Genomic DNA, 7,039 nt, shown 5'->3' with positions numbered 1-7,039 from the left:
ATGAAAATTATGGTTGTAATGGTGACAGCCTCAAGGATAGTCTGTAATTGGGTGGTGTGACGCGCCAACAATTTCGGGGCAATCATGGCCACACCACCTGAAGATGTACCACCACCAGCCCGGTCCTTCCTAAATGCCATGTAGCTATTCAAGTAATTTGTGAATTTAGAGTTTAGATGTGTTCCATGAAGACACATTACACTTGGCTGATTGGATTGCTGTATCTTGTACACATCGTCAAGATTTATAAGAAGGCTTCTGCAGTTCCATCGAATTATGTTTTCTCTTCCCAATACCACGGCCGCTGGATCAAAGCGCACAAGGTGCGGCCTGCTGCGTGGAGCCGCCGCGCATTGGCGAGGGAGGGCGAGCGTTGTTGACAGTGGCGGCCGCAAGTTTCGTGGGGGGCGCTAGTAGTAGGGGACACACCGAAGAGGCGCGGTAAGGCAAACGCGGCATTTTCGCGCCAATTTCGCGCCGCGGAATGAGGTTACATGCTCCCAACAGATATAGTCGTGTTCAGCTTGATGCGATCTGCCTCACACACCAGCTAGGTAGTTAAAGCGGTCAGTTAGTATGCCGAAAAACTGCTGTGTTCCACGGTGCACGTCGAACGCAAGAAAAAATCCCGGTTTGAGCTACCATAAATTTCCATCAAGCGCTGAACGACGACAAGCGTGGCTCACCAACATCTCCCGGCAGGGATCTGGCGGAAAAGAAACGACGTGGGTATCCAGTGACCACTCTTCGGTTTGTTCCCCTCACTTCACCGGAAATGACTATAAGAAAAGCACCAAACTGCGAATGCTCCTGCCAACTGCTATCCCGACGGTGTTCCCCAATTACCCGCCCTATATGCAAAAGCCAAGCACTCCAAGGATAAGAAAGTGGCCTCGAAGAGAAGTAGCAGATGGCGGTTCATCCGCTTGCGCGAAAAATAGTGCACGAAATGGCCCAGATGAAAGCATGCATGAAGATGTCGAGCCTGATCTCTTCGGAGATCAAGAACGTGTTGCACCAAGCGGGTCTTCGGAGGGAACCTGTGACTGTGCATTGCCTGCTGATAGTATGTGCCAAACCAGTTCATGTACAGATAAAATGTCTCAAACAGACCTTGACCTTAAGCGGGTGATAGAGGATGCGAAGAAAACGACGAACCGCCTGCAGCGGAAAATTTCCCGTCTCAATCAGTCACTGCAGACGCTCCAAAGCCAGCACAATACGGTTCGTGAACGGCTTCAAGCTTTCGAAAGCAACAAAGAAATCGCCTGTTTTATGAGTGTACTAGTAGCCGCAGACGAAGGCCACAAAACCGCCGAATTTATCAAGAATCAAGTGTCCAATTTCGCTTCCAAGAAATAAATAAATAAATCAATTCTGAGGGAGTGCGTGCTCTGGAAAGCGTGCTCCAACAAAGGTTACGATTATGAAAGAACAAGAGGCCTGTTCAAGTTGCCTTGTCGTGCCACACTTCAGAAGTACATCGGGCACTTAACAGGCGAAATAGGCGTCACATCACTCATAACAGAACGCCTACGCGCAGAGGTTCAAGCGCTACAAGTCGAACAAGAAATCTTCTGCTCCCTAATCATAGATGAAATGGCGATACAGCAGAAAGTTATGTACGATCACCAACTTGATAAGGTTTTCGGCCTCGTTGACATGGGTCCTGAACAGCAATCATGTGCAACACCTGAAGTGGCGAACAGGTTATTGTGCTTCGTCCTGCGAGGGCTATCAACTGCCTATGTGATACCAGTTGGGTACTTCTTTACCCGGTGCCTCAGAAGTGAGCAACTTCGTTCTATGACAATGAATGTCATGAAGGCAGTCGAAGATGTGGGTTTCCGTGTGACAAGGATTGTTAGCGACAATCACCAGTCAAATGTTGCGCTCTTCAAGAGCCTTTTCGAGGACGGAACGCTTGTGCATGTAGTGCCACATCAATTGAGACAAGGTGATCCTCTTTTTTTGTCTTTCGATCCGAATCACCTCATCAAGAACCTCAGAAATAATCTTTTGGAAAGAGAGATGATGGACGGAGATGATCTAATTCAAGGTGGACTGTACTTGAAGAAGCTACTCAGCATTCAGTCACAGCTACTCGTAAAGCCAGTGAGGTTCCTAACACAGTCATACGTTGAACCGAACAACCTAGAAAAGATGAAAGTGTCAAGGGCTACGCAAGTTTTCTCCCCAGTCGTAATAGCAACGCTTGAGTTCCTACAAGAAAACCCGCAATGCCACCCTGATGCGACAGAATTTCAGGACTGTTTGCCCACCATCACATTCATGAAAATGGTGTCGAAATGGTATGACCTTCACAATATTGGCGCTGTGAAGCCGCGCGGTCAAAGTGAAGAACCATTCTACTTGATCGACGACGACCGTCTTTCGTGGCTTGAAGTAGACTTCGTCACGTACATCGAGGAGATCCAGCTTTCTGGTGGCAAAACAAAAAAGAAAATGACGAAAGAAACATGCGAGGCAACGATAATGACCACGAGGTCAACTGTGGCATTGATTCAACATCTATTAGACAACAAGTAGGTTTTCCTTTTTTCACCTTTATATTCTTTATCGCAGTTACGTATATGTGCACTGACTTAGGTATCAAACAAACTTTTTTCCAGCTTTCGCTACGTCTTGACCCGTGCCTTGAACAGCGACCCCGTGGAGTCCCTCTTCAGTTGCTTTCGGCAGTTTAACGGAGGCAACGATAGAGTTGATGCTAGAACCGCGGTCTTCACAGCCGAAAAGCTGTTAAAGGTATATATGGTGCCCGTTGGAGAGCACACCCATGTAACCTACGCACTTTTTTCCCCAGGTTGGAATCCTCCAAGCTGCTAAGAGTGGAAACGCTCCCCATAGCTCCGAAACAAATGCACCTCTAAAACTCAAAGCCCGAGAAGGCAACACCGCGGCCGTGCCACTTGCCGTCGTCCTCAGTGCCAAGCGTCTTTCCTATGAGCTGGAAGTCTTAAATGTTTCGCTTGCTGTGCCGGATGACCTCGAACTAGCACCCCTAGCATACCTGGCCGGATACATCGCGCGTGCTTGTGAGGAGAAGGTAAGGACGGTTATTTTTAAGCTTTGCACTATTTACTGCATTCTTTCGAATGCTGCGCTAGCGCGTCAGCCAGTCGTAAACAATGTTCACTTCACTTTCGCCTTCCTCGAATGTTAACCATAATATGTGAACCAGCAGTTCTCCCTCTTTCTCATATTTTTCTATTTTTGCCCTCCCTTTCGCCACTAAAAACCAAGGGCAGTATTCCAGGCTGACCTCGAGTGAGGAAAAACTCAGGTTAGCCCAAAGCCAGGGTTCCGGCCCGAATCAGGACGTGGGTCCCACCCCGCCGGTGTGCGACCACTGTAAGGGTCCACACCAGATATAAGTGTATGCCACTCTTTTTGCCACAGGACGTTCCATTCCCCACTGTTACGAAATTTAGATAATATTTTTTAAGCTAAGCGAAGTAAGCAAAGGAGCCTACATACTTCGTTGCATAGTACTTTTGATGCAAATTTTACTTGACTTGATTTTATTATTTGCAGTTTCCGTGTGAATCAGGCAAGGTTCTCCTGCAAGAGTCGAAACCGTGTGGCAGCATCTACGATTTAGTAAAGAAAATCGATAACGGACAACTTCGGTATCCCAACATGGAGATCGTGAAAATTTGCAAACTCACATGTGACTTTGTCAGTGAAGTGATGAAAGACACTGAAGTTCGAAGGAGTGGAAATCTGTGTAAACTTCTTCACTCAGCCCTCCTCCCACATTTTGTTACCTGCCCTGCACTACGGTGTGGTTCGAGCAGCCCTCAGCACACGATCCACCTCTGTGATGTTTTTTTAAAAAAGCTGCTTCGACCACTGCTAGCAAACTGGGCAGGGAATGTGAGTGCCACTGTGCAACGTCTGGTAAGGCTGGCACACAAGCCCCTCTCCAGAAAAGTTCTACGCCTTTGAGGACCATGGCACCTCCATTTTTTTACCTTATAATGATGACAAAATTGTTCTGCTGTATTATAAAATATACTGATCTTTTAGAGATTGTAGAGCTTCAGTTAATTAACGCACATTTCATTGTAAGCGCAATGTCCGGCATTTTCATTATTTCCACATGAACAGGAAGGAAGACAATTTCACATTCAACAGTCTTCGAACGGAAATTATGCAGAATGATGCTATTACAGCTCGTAAAATACTCTGGAATGAATTGAAAGCTTATGTAATCCACGGTCGCGGCAGCGGACAAAGGCAAACATAAAATCGTGGTCTTTATTTAAAAGGGATTTTAACGAGAAGCTAAAACGTTGTGCTATATTTAAATACCATAAAAGGGGTCTGTGAAAATTATTTCAAGTCCTTTTGTAAAATAATATGAAATACGTGTATTAATCCTCTGGCCTGAGGACGGGGCAAACCTATCATAAGCATGAACTTAAAGTTGACTGTCGCAGAGGCGGGCTGGCTTAGTCGAGGCCACTCCGTCTCCCTTAATAGCGATAAACCATTTGCCACAAGCGAATAGGTCCCGTTTTAGCGTAGAACAAAGCACTGAGCGGATATCAAATTTAGAATGTCCGCTTGCAGCACGAAGAGTAGCGAGCGCACACCGCTACTCGCGCGCACACCGCTACTCCGCCGCTGTTCCCTGTCCTTGACCGGTGGCGCCGCGGTGGCAGGCGAATGAACTAGGCCTCTCCCGCTGTTTCGGGAACACGCAGCAGGCCGCACCTTGTGCGCTTTGATCCAGCGGCCGTGCCAATACTTAGTGGGAGAGATACTGGAGTGTGTATGTTTATATGTCGTCTTTCGGGGCTGTGACTGAGGTCTTTTTTGGCTTGTCGGGAGGCTTTGGCGTCGGGACGCGTTTGTTGCGGTGCAACGCAGACAAGAACGGTCCGACGTCCATTTCGTTGTCGGATGTCTTCGGAGTGCCTGGGTGATCAGCCTCCTTGGACCGCGGACCCTTTTGGGAGCGCTTTGACTGACCTGCAACCGTTGAGGGGTTCAGGAATGCATCGGATAACACAGGCGGCGTGGTTGGGGTGGGAGCTGCCGCCGGTCCGCCCGTCTCCATCTCTTCCGTGCCCTCGCGTGTGGTTTGGGACGGTGGAGCGGATGTGCAGGATGCAGCATCCCTCCCACCAGACATGGTTGTCTCCACAACCGCTGCTGGCTCAGCAAGCGGTGTGGAGACGAGATGGGCCGCCAGAGGCAGCAGAGAAGGGGGGGGGGGCGGTGGCGGGTCAAATTCTGACTCGCCGTACTGTTTCCCCGCCGAAGTCAGACGCCGCTCTGCCCCTCGGCGAGCTGGGTCGGCGTACAATAGAAGAACGGAAAGTTGGGCTAGTTGGTATGGGTTCATCTTGGTGGAAAACAAAAGCGCTCAAAAAACAGGGACGAAGGAAGACGTAGACAACACGGCGCTTACCTCCCCAGAGCGAAAGAGGCGAACCTTTTCCGCGCCTCTGGGAAGGTGATGTTCTCTGTTATCTTGACATTGATGATTTTCGTCTCCATTTGAAATTTCATGCAGGCCCGAAAGTATGCCGCGTGCGGTACCCGGCAGTTAGGACAAGTAAGTGTAGTGGACGGACAGTTGTCAGTGCGGTGGTCCTGTGCAGGGCACTTTGCACAGGTCGTTCTTCCACGGCAAGAATTAATACCGTGCTCGAACCGCTGCCACTTGAAGTAGCGGTTGGGGTTTGGTATGTACACTGTAAACGGAAACTAGCCGGAAATGGAGTTTTTAGCATGTAATTTGGCCTGAAAAGTACCTATAGCAAAAAATTTACTCCCTAGGCATAGAGTAAAAAAGTTGACGCTCCTCCATGGTACTAGCGTTGCCCATCTGTGTGGCAAAAGAGAGGATTTAGAACGACTTAACACCATTTGTGAGATGGCGTTCGGTTCCTTGTATACAACCACGTCCACAATAAACTCCCCATCTGGGGTAATCATCTCAAGCGGGCGGTCGCCATGTTAGTCTTGTGTTGTTTCCGTGTATCAGCACTTCAACCGTGGCCTAGTGCTAATTAGAACGAGAAAGCAGGACGCGACGGTTGCATGTAGCTACAAAACCGATACCGTACGTATACCCGTATCGATGCTTCAGCCAGCGCGATCACAAGCAGACAGCGCGGCCGTGTTGTTTCAATCTGTCTATTTTGGCGGTAGGTGTTGTCAAACTCTGCTGCTAACAAAGATACAGTTCTCGCCGTTGCAAACAATTGCAATGTTAATCTGCTTCGCTTGCTTGCGCATATATAGACGATTGAAATTCTCGTGCCAACGCGCCAACGCACCCGACTGCAGCGACTCGACTTGCCCTGGCGGCACGACTATCTGCCCGGATGTAAACAACCTCCGTGCTATCAACGCAGCGTGGCCGGTGACTTGGTGCGGCCGGAGCTTCAAGCGCCTCGGCTTGGGCCATCATTTTTTCTTATTTGAGAAGGACTAGTAGTGCCATTTGGCGGAAAGATTTTTATGTGCCCCTGTCACACGACGAACGGCCGCTAACAGCACTTGGATACGGCGACAGCTGTGGACAGCTCGCTGGTAAGTGGTCTGTCATCAGTCAATGCGTTTGTCAAACGTTTGGATAGGGTTAACTGCGAAGTACCCGTGCCGCACACAGCACGTACACGCACGGGCAAAGAAAAAAAGCGCTCACTCGTTTTATTTTACTTGTTTGTGGGTTTTGGGGTATGCATTCGCATTCTTTTGTAGGCCGGTTTGTAACATGGCATTCGAGATAAAATCGCTTGTCGCGGGCGGCATCGTTTCCAAGCAACGTGACGGTTACTTCGTGCTGGCGAAAATCAGCGCAGTCAGACGGAAGCGGGAAGGAAGGTTGAGAGGTCGGGGAAGTGGGCGCTCATATTTAAAAGAGTGTAATGAAACACGAGAAAAGGAACGCAAACCGCTTGCGTTTCTCCGAACGTCAGGAGTACGTTGCCAAAAACTCGAGCGCACGACGTCTAAAAGTACCGTATATTTTTGTTTCATTTTTATTGTACAGCGC

At 48.8% G+C, this 7,039-nt stretch overlaps 1 pseudogene; it reads left to right on the top strand.

Moving 5' to 3' along the window:
• Positions 1–2,364: 2,364 nt before the first annotated feature.
• LOC144163809 (uncharacterized) lies at positions 2,365–4,955 on the top strand (annotated as a pseudogene).
• Positions 4,956–7,039: the final 2,084 nt, after the last annotated feature.

Source organism: Haemaphysalis longicornis, unplaced genomic scaffold (assembly GCF_048455015.1).
Source record: "Haemaphysalis longicornis isolate Haplotype H1 unplaced genomic scaffold, Haemaphysalis longicornis Haplotype H1 scaffold_13, whole genome shotgun sequence".
Taxonomy (NCBI): Eukaryota; Metazoa; Arthropoda; class Arachnida; order Ixodida; family Ixodidae; genus Haemaphysalis; species Haemaphysalis longicornis.
The sequence above is the reverse complement of the archived record's forward strand: the minus strand, read 5'-3'. Positions and strand labels throughout refer to the sequence as shown.